This window comes from Bufo bufo, chromosome 1, assembly GCF_905171765.1.
Source record: "Bufo bufo chromosome 1, aBufBuf1.1, whole genome shotgun sequence".
Taxonomy (NCBI): domain Eukaryota; kingdom Metazoa; phylum Chordata; class Amphibia; order Anura; family Bufonidae; genus Bufo; species Bufo bufo.
The window spans coordinates 301,577,728-301,599,585 of record NC_053389.1 but is presented as its reverse complement, the minus strand read 5'-3'; positions in this window follow the sequence as shown (position 1 = coordinate 301,599,585).

The following is a 21,858-nucleotide window of genomic DNA, read 5'->3' as shown; positions in this document are numbered from 1 at the left end:
ACCAGAGGCCAGAAAAATTAGGCATGTACACATGCCTGAAAAATTAGGTATTGTTGCAGCCGCTGCTGTAGCAGCAGCCAGAAAAATGTATGTTTTCCAGGCAGAAAGTGCCCTAAAACATTGCGGCTTGAACCCTAGTTGGTGGCGGATAAGTCACGCAAGTCATCCGGCATGCAGAGATAAAATACAGCAGCGTGTGGACCATTTTTAGCCCAAGGCAGCTCATCTCATCAGGCCTTTTTTAGTCGAATGTATCGCCCACTGTCAGTCCCTTTGGGATCCATCCCTCATTCATCCTAATAAAGGTGAGGTAATATAGACTTTTTTGACCTAGGCGACTTCTCTTCTCAGTGACAATACCTCCTGCTGCACTGAAGGTCCTTTCTGACAGGACACTTGAAGCGGGGCAGGCCAGAAGTTTAATCGCAAATTGCGATAGCTCAGGCCACAGGTCAAGCCTGCACACCCAGTAGTCAAGGGGTTCATCGCTCCTCAGAGTGTCAATATCTGCAGTTAAGGCGAGGTAGTCTGCTACCTGTCGGTCGAGTCGTTCTCTGAGGGTGGACCCCGAAGGGCTGTGGCGATGCGTAGGACTTAAAAAGCTCTGCATGTCCTCCATCAACAACACGTCTGTAAAGCGTTCTGTTCTTGCCGGAGTGGTCGTGGGAGGAGGAGGATTACTTTCACCTTTTCCCCTGTTAGATTCCCGTTGTGCTGTGACATCACCCTTATGCGCTGTGTAAAGCATACTTTTTAATTTATTTTGGAACTGCTGCATCCTTTCCGACTTGCAGTAATTTGGTAATATTTCAGGCACTTTCTGCTTATACCGGGGGTCTAGTAGCGTGGCCACCTAGTACAGGTCGTTCTCCTTCAGCCTTTTTATACGAGGGTCCCTCAACAGGCACGACAGCATGAAAGACCCCATTTGCACAAGGTTGGATGCCGAGCTACTCATGTCCCGTTCCTCATCCTCAGTGATCTCACTGAAAGTATGTTCTTCCCCCCTGCCACGTACAACACCACGGGTACCAGATAGGTGACAATGAGCACCCTGGGATGCCTGTTGTGGTTGGTCTTCCTCCTCCTCCTCAAAGCGACATTCCTCCTCTGACTCCTCTTCCCCACACTCCTCTTCCAGCGTTGCCGCAGGTCCAGCAAACGATGCTGATAAGGCTGTTTCTGGTGGAGATGTTGGCCACAACTCTTCCTCTTCCTCTTTATGCTTATCTACAGCCTGATCCAGCACTCTTCGCAGGGCACGCTCCACGAAGAAAACAAATGGGATGATGTCACTGATGGTGCCTTCGGTGCGACTGACTAGGTTTGTCACCTCCTCAAAAGGAAGCATGAGCCTACAGGCATTGCGCATGAGCGTCCAGTAACGTGGCAAAAAAATTCACAACTCCGCAGAGGCTGTCCTAGCAACCCGGTCATACAAATACTCGTTGACGGCATTTTCTTGTTGGAGCAGGCGGTCAAACATTAGGAGTGTTGAATTCCAACGTGTCAGGCTGTCGCAAATCAATCGCCTCTCTGGCATGTTGTTTCGCCGCTGGATATCTGAAAAGTGTGCCATGGCCGTGTAGGAACGCCTGAAATGGCCACACACCTTCCTGGCCTGCTTCAGGACGTCCTGTAAGCCTGGGTACTTATGCACAAAGCGTTGTACGATCAGATTACACACATGTGCCATGAACGGCACATGTGTCAACTTGCCCAAATTCAATGCCGCCAACAAATTGCTTCCGTTGTCACACACCACTTTGACGATCTCCAGTTGATGTGGAGTCAGCCACTGATCCAACTGTGCGTTCAGGGCAGACAGGAGTGCTGGTCCGGTGTGACTCTCTGCTTTCAGGCAAGTCAACCCCAAGACAGCGTGACACTGTCGTATCCGGGATGTGGAATAGCCCCTGGAGAGCTGGGGGGGTGCCGTTGATGTGGAGCAAGACGCAGCAGCAGAAGAGGACTCAGCCGAGGAGTTTATGGAAGAGGATGGAGTAGGAGGAGTAGAGGAGGTGGCAGCAGGCCTGCCTGCAAGTCGTGGCGGTGTCAACAACTCCTCTGCAGAGCCACGCATTCCATGCTTGGCAGCCGTCAGCAGATTTACCCAATGCGCAGTGTCGGTGATATACCTGCCCTGACCGTGCTTTGCAGACCAGGTATCAGTGGTCAAATGGACCCTTGCCCCAACACTGTGTGCCAGACATGCCATTACTTCCATTTGCACAATCGATGTGTAATGCTGCCTGACTGAGACATATCCCTGTTATCTACATCCTCTGGCATTAATGGTTGCGCATCACTCATTTCTTCCAACTGATGTGTAAATAACTCCTCTGACAGATCAAGTGAAGCAGCTGTGGTGCTAGTGTTGGTGGTGGCGGCCGGCGGTCGAGTGGTAACTTGAGAGGTGCCCGAAGCTGAGCTGGAGGAGGATGGTGCGTCAAGGTTCCGAGCTGAAGCTGTAGAAGATTGGGTGTCCTGTGTTAGCCATTCAACTATGTCCTCAGAACTTTTCGAGTTCAGGGTACGTGGCCTATGAACACTGGGGATTATTCTAGGGCCAAAGGGAATCACAGCACCACGACCAGGACGGCTCCTGCGGGATTAGTTAAGTTGTACTATGCGTGCAAGCTACTGTGACACCAGATATGAGTTGCGCTGAAGTGACACTATGCACTGGCAGCTGGGCCTTAAACACACAAACACGTGTGTGCAACTGACTGCTATTTAATCACAGTCAAAATTGTTGTTTTTCTTTAAATGTAATCGAATGTGACACCAGAAATGAATGGTGCTGAAGTGACACTATGCACTGGCAGCTGAGCCTTAAACACACAGACACGTGTGTGCAACTGACTGCTATTTATTCACAGTCAAAATTGTTGTTTTTCTTTAAATGTAATCGAATGTGACACCAGTAATGAATGGCGCTGAAGTGACACTATGCACTGGCAGCTGGGCCTTAAACACACAAACACGTGTGTGCAACTGACTGCTATTTATTCACAGTCAAAATTGTTGTTTTTCTTTAAATGTAATCGAATGTGACACCAGATATGAGATGTGCTGAAGTGACACTATGGACTTGCAGCTGGGTCTTATGCACACAAAAACGTGTGTGCAACTGACTGCTATTTATTCACAGTCAAAATTGTTGTTTTTCTTTAAATGTAATCGAATGTGACACCAGAAATGAATGGCACTGAAGTGACACTATGCACTGGCAGCTGGGCCTTAAACACACAAACACGTGTGTGCAACTGACTGCTATTTATTCACAGTCAAAATTGTTGTTTTTCTTTAAATGTAATCAAATGTGACACCAGATATGATTGGCGCTGAAGTGACACTATGCACTGGCAGCTGGGCCTTAAACACACAAACATGTGTGTGCAACTGACTGCTATTTATTCACAGTCAAAATTGTTGTTTTTCTTTAAATGTAATCGAATGTGACACCATAAAATGAATGGCTCTGAAGTGACACTATGCACTTGCAGCTGGGCCTTAAACACACAAACACGTGTGTGCAACTAACTGCTATTTATTCACAGTTAAAATTGTTGTTTTTCTTTAAAAGTAATCGAATGTGACACCAGATATGAGATGTGCTGAAGTGACACTATGGACTTGCAGCTGGTCCTTAAACATACAAACACGTGTGTGCAACTGACTGCTATTTATTCACAGTCAAAATTGTTGTTTTTCTTTAAATGTAATCGAATGTGACACCAGATATGAATGGCGCTGAAGTGACACTATGCACTGGCAGCTGGGCCTTAAACACATAAACACATGTGTGCAACTAACTGCTATTTATTCACAGTCAAAATTGTTGTTTTTCTTTAAATGTAATCGAATGTGACACCAGAAATGAATGGCGCTGAAGTGACACTATGCACTGGCAGCTGGGCCTTAAACACACAAACACGTGTGTGCAACTGACTGCTATTTATTCACAGTCAAAATTGTTGTTTTTCTTTAAATGTAATCGAATGTGACACCAGAAATCAATGGCGCTGAAGTGACACTATGCACTGGCAACTAGGCCTTAAACACACAAACACGTGTGTGCAACTGATTGCTATTTATTCACAGTCAAAATAGTTGTTTTTCTTTAAATGTAATCGAATGTGACACCAGAAATGAATGGCGCTGAAGTGACACTATACACTGGCAGCTGGGCCTTAACCACTTCAGCCCCCAGTGCTTAAACACCCTGAAAGACCAGGCCACTTTTTACACTTCTGACCTACACTACTTTCACCGTTTATTGCTCGGTCATGCAACTTACCACCCAAATGAATTTTACCTCCTTTTCTTCTCACTAATAGAGCTTTCATTTGGTGGTATTTTATTGCTGCTGACATTTTTACTTTTTTTGTTATTAATCGAAATTTAACGATTTTTTTTGCCAGAAAATGACATTTTTCACTTTCAGTTGTAAAATTTTGCAAAAAAAACGAAATCCATATAGAAATTTTGCTCTAAATTTATAGTTCTACATGTCTTTGATAAAAAAAAATGTTTGGGTAAAAAAAAAATGGTTTGGGTAAAAGTTATAGCGTTTACAAACTATGGTACAAAAATGTGAATTTCCGCTTTTTGAAGCAGCTCTGACTTTCTGAGCACCTGTCATGTTTCCTGAGGTTCTACAATGGCCAGACAGTACAAACACCCAACAAATAACCCCATTTCGGAAAGTACACACCCTAAGGTATTCGCTGATGGGCATAGTGAGTTCATAGAACTTTTTATTTTTTGTCACAAGTTAGCGGAAAATGAGGATTTTTTATTTTTTTTTTTTCTTACAAAGTCTCATATTCCACTAACTTGTGACAAAAAATAAAAACTTCTATGAACTCACTATGCCCATCACAAAATACCTTGGGGTCTCTTCTTTCCAAAATGGGTTCACTTGTGGGGTAGTTATACTGCCCTGGCATTCTAGGGGCCCAAATGTGTGGTAAGGAGTTTGAAATCAAATTCTGTAAAAAATGACCTGTGAAATCCGAAAGGTGCTCTTTGGAATATGGGCCCCTTTGCCCACCTAGGCTGCAAAAAAGTGTCACACATCTGGTATCTCCGTACTCAGGAGAAGGTGGGGAATGTGTTTTGGGGTGTCTTTTTACATATACCCATGCTGGGTGAGATAAATATCTTGGTCAAATGCCAACATTGTATAAAAAAATGGGAAAAGTTGTCTTTTGCCAAGATATTTCTCTCACCCAGCATGGGTATATGTAAAATGACACCCCAAAACACATTCCCCACCTTCTCCTGAGTACGGAGATACCAGATGTGTGACACTTTTTTGCAGCCTAGGTGGGCAAAGGGGCCCATATTCCAAAGAGCACCTTTCGGATTTCACAGGTCATTTTTTACAGAATTTGATTTCCAACTCCTTACCACACATTTGGGCCCCTAGAATGCCAGGGCAGTATAACTACCCCACAAGTGACCCCATTTTGGAAAGAAGAGACCCCAAGGTATTCGCTGATGGGCATAGTGAGTTCATGGAAGTTTTTATTTTTTGTCGCAAGTTAGTGGAATATGAGACTTTGTATGAAAAAAAAAAAAAATCATCATTTTCCACTAACTTGTGACAAAAAATAAAAAATTCTAGGAACTCGCCATGCCCCTCACGGAATACCTTGGGGTGTCTTCTTTCCAAAATGGGGTCACTTGTGGGGTAGTTATACTGCCCTGGCATTTTCCAGGGGCCCTAATGTGTGGTAAGTAGGTAAATGACCTGTGAAATCCTAAAGGTGCTCTTTGGAATATGGGCTCCTTTGCCCACCTAGGCTGCAAAAAAGTGTCACACATGTGGTATCGCCGTATTCAGGAGAAGTTGGGGAATGTGTTTTGGGGTGTCATTTTACATATACCCTTGCTGGGTGAGAGAAATATCTTGGCAAAAGACAACTTTTCCCATTTTTTTATACAAAGTTGGCATTTGACCAAGATATTTCTCTCACCCAGCATGGGTATATGTAAAATGACACCCCAAAACACATTCCCCAACTTCTCCTGAGTACGGCGATACCAGATATGTGACACTTTTTTGCAGCCTAGATGCGCAAAGGTGCCCAAATTCCTTTTAGGAGGGCATTTTTAGACATTTGGATACCAGACTTCTTCTCACGCTTTGGGGCCCCTAGAATGCCAGGGCAGTATAAATACCCCACATGTGACCCCATTTTGGAAATAAGACACCCCAAGGTATTCAATGAGGGGCATGGCGAGTTCATAGAATTTTTTTTTTTTTGGCACAAGTTAGCGGAAATTGATATTTTTAATTTTTTTCTCACAAAGTCTCCCGTTCCGCTAACTTGGGACAAAAATTTCAATCTTTCATGGACTCAATATGCCCCTCACGGAATACCTGGGGGTGTCTTCTTTCCGAAATGGGGTCACATGTGGGGTATTTATACTGCCCTGGCATTCTAGGGGCCCTAAAGCGTGAGAAGAAGTCTGGAATATAAATGTCTAAAAAATTTTACGCATTTGGATTCCGTGAGGGGTATGGTGAGTTCATGTGAGATTTTATTTTTTGACACAAGTTAGTGGAATATGAGACTTTGTAAGAAAAAAAAAAATAAATTCCGCTAACTTGGGCCAAAAAAATGTCTGAATGGAGCCTTACAGAGGGGTGATAAATGACAGGGGGGGTGATCAATGACAGGGGGGGTGATCAATGACAGGGGGGTGATCAATGACAGGGGGGGTGATCAATGACAGGGAGGGTGATCAATGACAGGGGGGGTGATCAATGACAGGGGGGTGATCAATGACAGGGGGGGTGATCAATGACAGGGGGGTGATCAGGGAGTCTATATGGGGTGATCACCACAGTCATTGATCATGCCCCTGTAAGGCTTCATTCAGACGTCCGGATGCGTTTTGCGGATCGGATCCATCTATCAGTGCATCCGTAAAAATCATGCGGACATCTGAATGGAGCTTTACAGGGGGGTAATCAATGACAGGGGGGTGATCACCACAGTCATTGATCATGCCCCTGTAAGGCTTCATTCAGACGTCCGGATGCGTTTTGCGGATCGGATCCATCTATCAGTGCATCCGTAAAAATCATGCGGACATCTGAATGGAGCTTTACAGGGGGGTGATCAGGGAGTCTATATGGGGTGATCACCACAGTCATTGATCATGCCCCTGTAAGGCTTCATTCAGACGTCCGGATGCGTTTTGCGGATCGGATCCATCTATCAGTGCATCCGTAAAAATCATGCTGACATCTGAATGGAGCTTTACAGGGGGGTGATCAGGGAGTCTTTATGGGGTGATCTCCACAGTCATTGATCATGCCCCTGTAAGGCTTCATTCAGACGTCCGGATGCGTTTTGCGGATCCGATCCATCTATCAGTGCATCCGTAAAAATCATGCGGACATCTGAATGGAGCTTTACAGGGGGGTAATCAATGACAGGGGGGTGATCACCACAGTCATTGATCATGCCCCTGTAAGGCTTCATTCAGACGTCCGGATGCGTTTTGCGGATCGGATCCATCTATCAGTGCATCCGTAAAAATCATGCGGACATCTGAATGGAGCTTTACAGGGGGGTAATCAATGACAGGGGGGTGATCAGGGAGTCTATATGGGGTGATCACCACAGTCATTGATCATGCCCCTGTAAGTCTTCATTCAGACGTCTGGATGCGTTTTGCGGATCGGATCCATTTATCAGTGCATCCGTAAAAATCATGCGGACATCTGAATGGAGCTTTACAGGGGGGTAATCAATGACAGGGGGGTAATCAATGACAGGGGGGTGATCAGGGAGTCTATATGGGGTGATCACCACAGTCATTGATCACGCCCCTGTAAGGCTTCATTCAGACGTCCGGATGCGTTTTGCAGATCCGATCCATCTATCAGTGGATCCGTAAAAATCATGCGGACGTCTGAATGGAGCTTTACAGGAGGTTGATCAATGACAGTGGGGTAATCAATGACAGGGGGGTGATCAGGGAGTCTATATGGGGTGATCAGGGGTGATCAGGGGCTAATAAGGGGTTAATTAGTGACGGGGGGGGGTGTAGTGTAGTGTAGTGGTGCTTGGTGCTACTTTACTGAGCTACCTGTGTACTCTGGTGGTCGATCCAAACAAAGGGGACCACCAGAGGACCAGGTAGCAGGTATATTAGACGCTGTTATCAAAACAGCGTCTAATATACCTGTTAGGGGTTAAAAAAAACACATCTCCAGCCTGCCAGCGAACGATCGCCGCTGGCAGGCTGGAGATCAACTCTCTTACCTTCCGTTCCTGTGAGCGCGCGCGCCTGTGTGCGCGCGTTCACAGGAAATCTCGGCCATCGCGAGATGACGCATATATGCGTGACTCTGCGCAGGGCTGCCACATCCGGAACGCGATCCTGCGTTAGGCGGTCCGGAGGTGGTTAAACACACAAACACGTGTGTGCAACTGACTGCTATTTATTCACAGTCAAAATTGTTGTTTTTCTTTAAATGTAGTCGAATGTGACACCAGAAATGAATGGCGCTGAAGTGACACTATGCACTGGCAGCTGGGCCTTAAACACACAAACACGTGTGTGCAACTGACTGCTATTTATTCACAGTCAAAATTGTTGTTTTTCTTTAAATGTAGTCGAATGTGACACCAGAAATGAATGGCGCTGAAGTGACACTATGCACTGGCAGCTGGGCCTTAAACACACAAACACGTGTGTGCAACTGACTGCTATTTATTCACAGTCAAAATTGTTGTTTTTCTTTAAATGTAATCGCATGTGACACCAGATATGAATGGCGCTGAAGTGACACTATGCACTGACAGCTGGGCCTTAAACACACAAACACGTGTGTGCAACTGACTGCTATTTATTCACAGTCAAAATTGTTGTTTTTCTTTAAATGTAATCGAATGTGACACCAGAAATGAATGGCGCTGAAATGACACTATGCACTGGCAGCTGGGCCTTAAACACACAAACACGTGTGTGCAACTGACTGCTATTTATTCACAGTCAAAATTGTTGTTTTTCTTTAAATGTAATCGAATGTGACACCAGAAATCAATGGCGCTGAAGTGACACTATGCACTGGCAGCTAGGCCTTAAACACACAAACACGTGTGTGCAACTGACTGCTATTTATTCACAGTCAAAATTGTTGTTTTTCTTTAAATGTAATCGAATGTGACACCAGAAATGAATGACGCTGAAGTGACACTCTGCACTGGCAGCTGGGCCTTAAACACACAAACACGTGTGTGCAACTGACTGCTATTTATTCACAGTCAAAATTGTTGTTTTTCTTTAAATGTAATCGAATGTGACACCATAAAATGAATGGCTCTGAAGTGACACTATGCACTTGCAGCTGGGCCTTAAACACACAAACACGTGTGTGCAACTAACTGTTATTTATTCACAGTTAAAATTGTTGTTTTTCTTTAAAAGTAATCGAATGTGACACCAGATATGAGATGTGCTGAAGTGACACTATGGACTTGCAGCTGGTCCTTAAACACACAAACACGTGTGTGCAACTGACTGCTATTTATTCACAGTCAAAATTGTTGTTTTTCTTTAAATGTAATCGAATGTGACACCAGAAATGAATGGCGCTGAAATGACACTATGCACTGGCAGCTGGGCCTTAAACACACAAACACGTGTGTGCAACTGACTGCTATTTATTCACAGTCAAAATTGTTGTTTTTCTTTAAATGTAATCGAATGTGACACCAGAAATCAATGGCGCTGAAGTGACACTATGCACTGGCAGCTAGGCCTTAAACACACAAACACGTGTGTGCAACTGACTGCTATTTATTCACAGTCAAAATTGCTGTTTTTCTTTAAATGTAGTTGAATGTGACACCAGAAATGAATGGCGCTGAAGTGACACTATGCACTGGCAGCTGGGCCTTAAACACACAAACACGCGTGTGCAACTGACTGCTATTTATTCACAGTCAAAATTGTTGTTTTTCTTTAAACGTACGCATATGACACCAGATATGAATGGCGCTGAAGTGACACTATGCACTGGCAGCTGGGCCTTAAACACACAAACACGTGTGTGCAACTGACTGCTATTTATTCACAGTCAAAATTGTTGTTTTTCTTTAAATGTAATCGAATGTGACACCAGAAATCAATGGCGCTGAAGTGACACTATGCACTGGCAGCTAGGCCTTAAACACACAAACACGTGTGTGCAACTGACTGCTATTTATTCACAGTCAAAATTGTTGTTTTTCTTTAAATGTAATCGAATGTGACACCAGAAATGAATGACGCTGAATTGACACTCTGCACTGGCAGCTGGGCCTTAAACACACAAACACGTGTGTGCAACTGACTGCTATTTATTCACAGTCAAAATTGTTGTTTTTCTTTAAATGTAATCGAATGTGACACCAGAAATGAATGGCGCTGAAGTGACACTATACACTGGCAGCTGGGCCTTAAACACACAAACACGTGTGTGCAACTGACTGCTATTTATTCACAGTCAAAATTGTTGTTTTTCTTTAAATGTAGTCGAATGTGACACCAGAAATGAATGGCGCTGAAGTGACACTATGCACTGGCAGCTGGGCCTTAAACACACAAACACGTGTGTGCAACTGACTGCTATTTATTCACAGTCAAAATTGTTGTTTTTCTTTAAATGTACGCATATAACACCAGATATGAATGGCGCTGAAGTGACACTATGCACTGGCAGCAGGGCCTTAAACACACAAACACGTGTGTGCAACTGACTGCTATTTATTCACAGTCAAAATTGTTGTTTTTCTTTAAATGTAATCGAATGTGACACCAGAAATGAATGGCGCTGAAATGACACTATGCACTGGCAGCTGGGCCTTAAACACACAAACACGTGTGTGCAACTGACTGCTATTTATTCACAGTCAAAATTGTTGTTTTTCTTTAAATGTAGTCGAATGTGACACCAGAAATGAATGGCGCTGAAGTGACACTATGCACTGGCAGCTGGGCCTTAAACACACAAACACGTGTGTGCAACTGACTGCTATTTATTCACAGTCAAAATTGTTGTTTTTCTTTAAATGTAATCGAATGTGACACCAGATATGATTGGCGCTGAAGTGACACTATGCACTGGCAGCTGGGCCTTAAACACACAAACATGTGTGTGCAACTGACTGCTATTTATTCACAGTCAAAATTGTTGTTTTTGTTTAAATGTAATCGAATGTGACACCATAAAATGAATGGCTCTGAAGTGACACTATGCACTTGCAGCTGGGCCTTAAACACACAAACACGTGTGTGCAACTAACTGTTATTTATTCACAGTTAAAATTGTTGTTTTTCTTTAAAAGTAATCGAATGTGACACCAGATATGAGATGTGCTGAAGTGACACTATGGACTTGCAGCTGGTCCTTAAACACACAAACACGTGTGTGCAACTGACTGCTATTTATTCACAGTCAAAATTGTTGTTTTTCTTTAAATGTAATCGAATGTGACACCAGATATGATTGGCGCTGAAGTGACACTATGCACTGGCAGCTGGGCCTTAAACACACAAACATGTGTGTGCAACTGACTGCTATTTATTCACAGTCAAAATTGTTGTTTTTGTTTAAATGTAATCGAATGTGACACCATAAAATGAATGGCTCTGAAGTGACACTATGCACTTGCAGCTGGGCCTTAAACACACAAACACGTGTGTGCAACTAACTGTTATTTATTCACAGTTAAAATTGTTGTTTTTCTTTAAAAGTAATCGAATGTGACACCAGATATGAGATGTGCTGAAGTGACACTATGGACTTGCAGCTGGTCCTTAAACACACAAACACGTGTGTGCAACTGACTGCTATTTATTCACAGTCAAAATTGTTGTTTTTCTTTAAATGTAATCGAATGTGACACCAGAAATCAATGGCGCTGAAGTGACACTATGCACTTGCAGCTAGGCCTTAAACACACAAACACGTGTGTGCAACTGACTGCTATTTATTCACAGTCAAAATTGCTGTTTTTCTTTAAATGTAGTCGAATGTGACACCAGAAATGAATGGCGCTGAAGTGACACTATGCACTGGCAGCTGGGCCTTAAACACACAAACACGTGTGTGCAACTGACTGCTATTTATTCACAGTCAAAATTGTTGTTTTTCTTTAAATGTAATTGAATGTGACACCAGATATGAATGGCGCTGAAGTGACACTATGCACTCGCAGCAGGGCCTTAAAAACACAAACACGTGTGTGCAACTGACTGCTATTTATTCACAGTCAAAATTGTTGTTTTTCTTTAAATGTAATCGCATGTGACACCAGATATGAATGGCGCTGAAGTGACACTATGCACTGACAGCTGGGCCTTAAACACACAAACACGTGTGTGCAACTGACTGCTATTTATTCACAGTCAAAATTGTTGTTTTTCTTTAAATGTACGCATATAACACCAGATATGAATGGCGCTTAAGTGACACTATGCACTGGCAGCTGGGCCTTAAACACACAAACACGTGTGTGCAACTAACTGCTATTTATTCACAGTCAAAATTTTTGTTTTTCTTTAAATGTAATCGAATGTGACACCAGAAATGAATGGCGCTGAAGTGACACTATGCTCTGGCAGCTGGGCCTTAAACACACAAACACGTGTGTGCAACTGACTGCTATTTATTCACAGTCAAAATTGTTGTTTTTCTTTAAATGTAATCGAATGTGACACCAGAAATCAATGGCGCTGAAGTGACACTATGCACTGGCAGCAGGGCCTTAAACACACAAACACGTGTGTGCAACTGACTGCTATTTATTCACAGTCAAAATTGTTGTTTTTCTTTAAATGTAATCGAATGTGACACCAGATATGAATGGCGCTGAAGTAACACTATGCACTGGCAGCTGGGCCTTAAACACACCAACACGTTTGTGCAACTGACTGCTATTTATTCACAGTCAAAATTGTTGTTTTTCTTTAAATGTAATCGAATGTGACACCAGATATGAATGGCGCTGAAGTGACACTATGCACTGGCAGCTGGGCCTTAAACACACAAACACGTGTGTTCAACTGACTGCTATTTATTCACAGTCAAAATTGTTGTTTTTCTTTAAATGTAATCGCATGTGACACCAGATATGAATGGCACTAAAGTGACACTATGCACTGGCAGCTGGGTCTTAAACACACTAACACGTGTGTGCAACTGACTGCTATTTATTCACAGTCAAAATTGTTGTTTTTCTTTAAATGTAATCGAATGTGACACCAGATATTAGTTGCGCTGGTGACACTATGCATTTGCAGGGCATGAAACACACGCGCGTGCCGGCAACTGACTGCTATTATATTACAGTCCAAAAAGTTTTTTTAATGCAAGCTACTGTGACACCAGATATCAGTGGTGGCACTGGGCAAGTGGGCACAGTATATGCTGTGAGCCTGACACACACGCTGGCAGGCAGGCAACTGCAATTAGATTACACAGGAAAAAAATTAAGCAGACTAATGTTCTAGCCCTAAAAAGGGCTTTTTGGGGTGCGGTCCTTACAGCAGAGATCAGATGAGTCCTTCAGGACTGTAATGGACACTGAATACACTAGCCTAGCTATCGATTTCCCTATTAAATCAGCAGCAGCTACACTGTCCCTCCTCTCACTAAGAATGCAGCTTCCGAAAGAATTTAAAATGGATGTTTTCCAGGAGGTGGGAGGGTCTGGGAGAGAGGGTCTGCTGCTGATTGGCTGGAATGTGTCTGCTGACTGTGAGGTACAGGGTCAAAGTTTACACAATGATGACGAATAGGGGGCGGACCGAACATCGCATATGTTCGCCCGCCGCGGCGAACGCGAACAAGCTATGTTTGCAGGGAACTATTCGCCGGCGAATAGTTCGGGACATCTTTATATGCAAATTGAACAAATTCCAAAAAACATTTAAATTCCAACTGTGTGCAAACACCATAGAATTCACAGAAATGGACGATTGAGGCTTAATGCTCCATTTCAACTTAACACACACAGTAGATTGCTGATATACTTTGTGTCTTGTAGTAATCACATATATATGCTGGTTTAATTACATTTAACAATCCCCAAAAAAAAATCATAAACGGACAATTAAGGCTTGACGCTTAATTTCAGCTTAACACACACAGGTAGATAAAAAAAAATTCCAACCGTGTGGAAACTGAAAATATGTAAATAGACGACAGGCGTGATGCTCAATTTCAACTTAACTGTAATGGATCTCCTGCCACCCCAACTGGGTACCTCCGTTGATGGATGCTCCTAGTGCATCCAGAGGGCTCCAAGCACTCCACTTCACACCGTAAGCGCTGCCGACCCCACGAACCGCCCAGCTTGGTTGGGATCTCGCCCTCTTCTACCCACCCTGGACCTACGACAAGGCTTCCAGGTTCCAGTTGGGTGAACCTCTCTTCCTTAAAAGAGCGTTGCAGGAACAAGCACTTAAAAGAGCTCAGGGATTATAACCTAGAGAGTATACAGTGTATAGCATTCCCCAGTGTAGATGCAGCCTTTTCCCCACACACATGAGACGAGGTTCTATGTTATGGGTAAAACAGGAACTCTTTAATGGGGCTTTATGTAATCACATTATATACACTCACCTAAAGAATTATTAGGAACACCTGTTCTATTTCTCATTAATGCAATTATCTAGTCAACCAATCACATGGCAGTTGCTTCAATGCATTTAGGGGGTGGTCCTGAACTCCTGTCACGGCTGAGGATGGGGGAAATCCTCAGCCGTGTGGAGCCCGGTGATGTTTCGGCTGCTTGGCCATGAAGACAGGATTAGGGAGCAGGTCACCTCCTAAGGCATCCCTAACCTGACCCTAGCTCCTAGCTGCATGGGCCAACCTTGATGGTAGGAGGGCCCATGCTCCGGAACCTAAAAGTCCCTGCTAGCCCTCAAGATGACCCTCACCTAGGAGCTAAGTAAGACAAGCCCACTCCTCCTAGACACGGAGGAGCAGGAGTCTCAACGGCCAAGCTGCAGGAAAAGGGGAGACATAAACAGCTCTATGGATATGGCAGGTGAACAAGGAGTTCCACCTACCTGCCACAGCCTTGCTGACTGGATCCCTGTGTTAGCAGGGTGCAGATCACAAGCGCATCCCTACACAGGGACCCAGATCCATAGCTGCACAAAATCACATATAAAACATCACACGGACATCACACATAACTGGAAATAACTAAAGCACAATATGGTTATGACATTTAAGGTTTATGACCACAGGGGTGGCTCTTACTGGCAGGTAATAAATACATGAGGCTGCTCTCAGCTAAGCATGGCTGAAGCAACCTGAAGGCCTGCAAAAGCAGTGAGGCTTTATAGGCCAAGAAGCCACACCCCACAGTCGGACACACCCAGTGATCACACACACTAGGAAGGGGATTAACCCTTCCAACACCAGGGAAGGGAAAACACCACTTAAAGGGAACGTGCACACAATAACATAAAACACAGTGCACACATCCACACATCACACACAAAACCGCATGCGCAGCGTAGCGAGCTGCATGGCACAGCTCAGCCTGCTACGCTGCCACATACATACTGTTGCCAGCGGCAACCACAGGTGAGGCCAATACCACAGCCCTCACCTGTGATTGAACACCAATGAAAACCGCTGACAACCGCATGCGGTTCAGGAGTCACGGTCATAGCCATGGCCGTGACACTCCCACCCCTCAAAGCCCCCCCACCAAAAAAAGACACGTGAGGGACTCAGACAAGGGGATAGGAGAAGGGGACGTCCACTCTCAGTGCCGGTTCTAAAAAGGGGTCGCTGTCAGCTGCATCCTCTCCCGGCTCACACTAGCCAGTCCGACGAGGACTGCAGCCCGCACCAGCAACAAAGAGAAAAGAACCACTGAGAGATGGACGAGGGGACTCTCCACTCACGTCCCCACTCCAGTCGCTGCCAGCAGACACTCCTAACCAGCACGCAGCCGGACCACTTACGGAGTGCTGCCAGCAGACGACCAGAGATGGGAACATGGAGAGGGACGAGGGATCCCCAACACGGACACGGAAGGTAAGGTGGCGGGGAATAAGCCACCAACCGTGCCGTAAACGGAGAACCCCCAGGAACGCTCTCCCTCCGGAGAACGCGCATGCAGGCCACATTGATATGGCACTGCATGCTGCACCCTCTTTCGAAGGTATGCATACCGCATACCAAACAAACACCACGTGTTCTAAAAATCAGGGGGAACGCCAAACGAGGCAACGATGATGGCAGGGAAACGCCACTCACCGCGCCGTCAGAGGCGAAACCCCCAGAACGCTCTCCCTCCGAAGAGCGCGCATGTACCCCTTCCGCAGACGGCGGTACATGCTTCACCCTCTTTCGAGGGATGCATACTCCCACCCCTCAAAGCCCCTCCCAACAACAAAAGGGGAAAGTTGGTGAGGCATAAGAAACAATGGGAGGGGGGGAGGGGAAAGACAAACAAAAAGGGGACACCAACACGGACAACGGTGAGCTGGGAATGGCGGGGAATGCCACTCACCGCGCCGTAAATTGTGAGCCCCATAACGCTCTCCCTCCGGAGAACGCGCATGCACCCCATCCGCAGATAGCGGTGCATGCTTTACCCTCTTTCGAGGGAGCGCCACGTAAGAAGCGACTGTGGTCATACTGTCACGGCTGAGGATGGGGGAAATCCTCAGCCGTGTGGAGCCCGGTGATGTTTCGGCTGCTTGGCCATGAAGACAGGATTAGGGAGCAGGTCACCTCCTAAGGCATCCCTAACCTGACCCTAGCTCCTAGCTGCATGGGCCAACCTTGATGGTAGGAGGGCCCATGCTCCGGAACCTAAAAGTCCCTGCTAGCCCTCAAGATGACCCTCACCTAGGAGCTAAGTAAGACAAGCCCACTCCTCCTAGACACGGAGGAGCAGGAGTCTCAACGGCCAAGCTGCAGGAAAAGGGGAGACATAAACAGCTCTATGGATATGGCAGGTGAACAAGGAGTTCCACCTACCTGCCACAGCCTTGCTGACTGGATCCCTGTGTTAGCAGGGTGCAGATCACAAGTGCATCCCTACACAGGGACCCAGATCCATAGCTGCACAAAATCACATATAAAACATCACACGGACATCACACATAACTGGAAATAACTAAAGCACAATATGGTTATGACATTTAAGGTTTATGACCACAGGGGTGGCTCTTACTGGCAGGTAATAAATACATGAGGCTGCTCTCAGCTAAGCATGGCTGAAGCAACCTGAAGGCCTGCAAAAGCAGTGAGGCTTTATAGGCCAAGAAGCCACACCCCACAGTCGGACACACCCAGTGATCACACACACTAGGAAGGGGATTAACCCTTCCAACACCAGGGAAGGGAAAACACCACTTAAAGGGAACGTGCACACAATAACATAAAACACAGTGCACACATCCACACATCACACACAAAACCGCATGCGCAGCGTAGCGAGCTGCATGGCACAGCTCAGCCTGCTACGCTGCCACATACATACTGTTGCCAGCGGCAACCACAGGTGAGGCCAATACCACAGCCCTCACCTGTGATTGAACACCAAAGAAAACCGCTGACAACCGCATGCGGTTCAGGAGTCACGGTCATAGCCATGGCCGTGACAACTCCAAACTGAATGTCAGAATGGGAAAGAAAGGTGATTTAAGCAATTTTTTGTTTGAAATGGTTGTTGGTGCCAGATGGGCCGGTCTGAGTATTTCACAATCTGCTCAGTTACTGGGATTTTCACGCACAACCATTTCTAGGGTTTACAAAGAATGGTGTGAAAAGGGAAAAACATCCAGTATGCGGCAGTCCTGTGGGCGAAAATGCCTTGTGGATGCTAGAGTTCAGAGGAGAATGGGCCGACTGATTCAAGCTGATAGAAGAGCAACGTTGACTGAAATAACCATTCGTTACAACCGAGGTATGCAGCAAAGCATTTGTGAAGCCACAACACGCACAACCTTGAGGCGGATGGGCTACAACAGCAGAAGACCCCACCGGGTACCACTCATCTCCACTACAAATAGGAAAAAGGGGCTACAATTTGCACGAGCTCAACAAAATTGGACTGTTGAAGACTGGAAAAATGTTGCCTGGTCTGATGAGTCTTGATTTCTGTTGAGACATTCAAATGGTAGAGTCCGAATTTGGCGTAAACAGAATGAGAACATGTATCCATCATGCCTTGTTACCACTGTGCAGGCTGGTGGTGGTGGTGTAATGGTGTGGGGGATGTTTTCTGGGCACACTTTAGGCCCCTTAGTGCCAATTGGGCATCGTTTAAATGCCACGGGCTACCTGAGCATTGTTTCTGACCATGTCCATCCCTTCATGACCACCATGTACCCATCCTCTGATGACTACTTTCAGCAGGATAATGCACCATGTCACAAAGCTTGAATCATTTCAAATTGGTTTCTTGAACATGACAATGAGTTCACTGTACTAAAATGGCCCCCACAGTCACCAGATCTCAACCCAATAGAGCATCTTTGGGATGTGGTGGAACGGGAGCTTCGTGCCCTGGATGTGCATCCCTCAAATCTCCATCAACTGCAAGATGCTATCCTATCAATATGGGCCAACATTTCTAAAGAATGCTATCAGCACCTTGTTGAATCAATGCCACGTAGAATTAAGGCAGTTCTGAAGGCAAAAGGGGGTCCAACACCGTATTAGTATGATGTTCCTAATAATTCTTTAGGTGAGTGTATATATATATATATATATATATATGAGAAAGAAAACACAGCACTTCCAGATGTTGAAAAATGTGAGATCCTTTATTCACCCGTGCAATGTTTCGGTCAGCTTACTGGGACCATTCTCATATATATATATATATATATATATATATATATATAGACTGAAGAAAATCAAGCGGGAGCACCACCAGGAGTCGGGTGCAAAATCCAAAGAGGCAGCGGTAATGCCCCAACAATACGATTAGAAGAAAGCAGGACTGCACTCCAAGTAAAGTGAAAAATCAGTGAAGCTTTATTCACCCATAACTTTGGCAACTTAGCGACGTTTCGGCTCACAAGAGCCTTCTTCCAGCAGAGGGAAAGAATACCAGCGCCACAGTGTATAACGCAGGCGCGCCGGACTGCAGACACTGCTGGCAGTTTGGGAGTTAATTCCCACTGTCGTCCTGCTGTAGGAACATAGCTGGTAAGTGCTCGCTCCCCCCCTCCCTTGGGGGGGCAGGGTAATAGGTGAAGTCACCACCCCTTAGAGTTAATAAAAAGGAGGGTCATCCCTGTGTCCTGCCTCTCAGTTTCCGGCACCTCTGGAAGGAAGCTTCCTAACAAGGTATGGCCGACGACAGAGCCCTCCTGGCAGCCCTAGCTGCTAGAGTCCAGGAGAACCCAGCTTTCCTAACATCCCTCATTGCTGGCTTGCAGGAGCCCCCTCCTGCTATGCCTGCAGGGGACTCTTTAGTTTCTGTCCGCCCTAAACGGCGTACTAGAGCCCCAGCCAGACTCAGCTCTCCCTCCCTCCCTCCTCCACGTGTGAGAGGTTCAAAGCGGGGGGGGCGCAGCCTCCAGCGTGTGTGCAGGAGTGTTATCAGCTCAGCCTGCAGCACGTTCTGGTCTCCCGCCCCCTGCTTCTTTCATTAACCCCCGAGCTTCCTCTGTCCCCTTGCCCGAGCTAGTGCCTAGTAACAGGGCTAGTGTGCACACATCTGCTGTGATCTCTGCCCCCACTCTGGCACTGAGTGCCCAGGCATCCCAGGTCCCTGCAGCGCAGCATACAACTGCGCTCACCTGTGTTAATGAGCGGGGTAGCGATGTTTCCAGAGAGCTGGCCGGAGTGCAGTCAGTGCTTCCGGCAGCGTGGTCTGTGGCCCCGCCCCCCTCCAGTACTCAGCAGTTTCCCGCTCCCTGGCAGGCAAGCTCCTCTCTCCACAGCTCCCTGCTGCAGACTGTCACCCCTGGGATTATGGGAAATAGAAATTCTAATGTGTCATCTGCAGATGAGCCCAGGGATGCCCCCTCTACCGAGGTACAGGCTCCTGGGAGTGCCAACAGTTGCACTAATGCCCCTGCCAGCCCACCCCTCCAACCCCCCAATCCCACTCAGGCCACCCTGCCTGACTTTATTGTAGCCAATCCCACCACTTCCTCATCGCTTATGGCACATTTAGGTCCCCCTACTGGGGTCCCTGCCGCTATTGCGCATATGGGGGAACGTCCCAATTCCAGACGGCGCTCATCTTCAAACTCACCTGATGTATCCGTCCGCCGTTACCGGCGCAGGTCGGCAGCTTGTCATCAACGTTGTTCCCGTCATCGGTCACGGTCTGCGCGGCGGTCCCACAGAAGTGCCCGCTCCAGATCGTCTCGCTGGCAGTCACCTTCATCAACGGAGGTCAGCTCCTGCAGCGATATCGCTGGCAGGTCTCATTCACAACGCAGAAGGGGTGCCCATTCATCCGCTGCACGGGCTTCTCGCGGGGCCAGCCGGGCCAGCGTGGTGCAGGATCCGAATCCTCCAATCGCCCTAGTGGAACCTCCAGGTCCTTCTACTACCGGTGAGTTGAATTTTACGGGGGCTTGGGGGGCCTCTTTGGGTCCCCAGTTGGTCCCGGTACTTAAATCTTTATTGTCGCACTTGGACGGGAGTAATGCTGCTGCAGGTAAGCCCCCTCCTGCTGCCCCGCCTAGGGCAGGTGATCATAAAGAATCGCTGTTTTGCGGCCTGTCTCCTTTGGGGGCGCACTTGGACATGGACACTAAGGAGAAAATTTGGTCTAACCAATACATAGACATCTGGTCATTAGTTACTGTAGACCAGCATACGATAGATAAAGAGCGGCTCCCCAATTCAGACAGGTTTACCGATCGCCGGCCCAAAGTGGCGCGCACCATGGGTAACTGGCTACAGGCCTTCTCGGTCTTAGGTCATGTTATGGCACAGAGGCACCCAGAGCTCTGCGGTGAATTATTTCTGTATTTGGAATCTGTTTATAGCGCCTATAAGTCCCACGGCGGTTCTGCCTGGTGGCGCTACGACGAGGAGTTCCGTAGGCGTTTGGCACTGCAGCCGGATATCGGTTGGGGTGTCAAATCCACAGACCTCTGGTTGCGACTGATGCTGTCACAAAAATCTGTGCCCTTTCAGTCAGCGGCCCCCGGCCTCACTTCCAGTGGTCAGGGGCCGGTGTCAATCCGCAGGCCAGGATCCTGCTGGCTGTATAACGAAGGCCACTGCAGGTTCTTCGCCCTATGTAAATTCAAACATGAGTGTTCCATCTGTGGGGGATCCCATTCGGCCATTCGATGCCCTAGACAGCAGCCGGCCAGATCCAATGCTTCCTCTACCGCAAAAGAGCCCAGTGAGCGTAGCAGAGATGTCCCCATGGTTAGAGCTCTACCCCAATAAAAGGGCTTCCGTCCCCTCCTTTTGATAATATCCGGGTTTCTCCATTGGGCCTGGTACCGAAGCGGGAGCCAGGTAGTTTTAGACTTATCCATCACTTGTCCTTCCCCAAAGGCGAGTCTGTTAATGACGGTATTTCTAAGGAGGACGCTACAGTCTCTTATGTTTCCTTTGACAGGGCTGTCTCTTTACTGAGAGCGGCAGGCCGGGGTGCCTTATTGTCAAAGTCAGACATTGAGTCCGCCTTCCGCCTTCTCCCGGTGCACCCGGATTGTTACCATCTGCTAGTCTGCATGGTTGATAATTGCTACTATTATGACACCCGGTTGCCCATGGGATGCGCAATGTCTTGTTACTTCTTTGAATTGTTCAGTTCGTTCTTGGAATGGGTCGTCAGGTTTGAGACGGGGTCTAGTTCAATAATTCATTATTTAGAT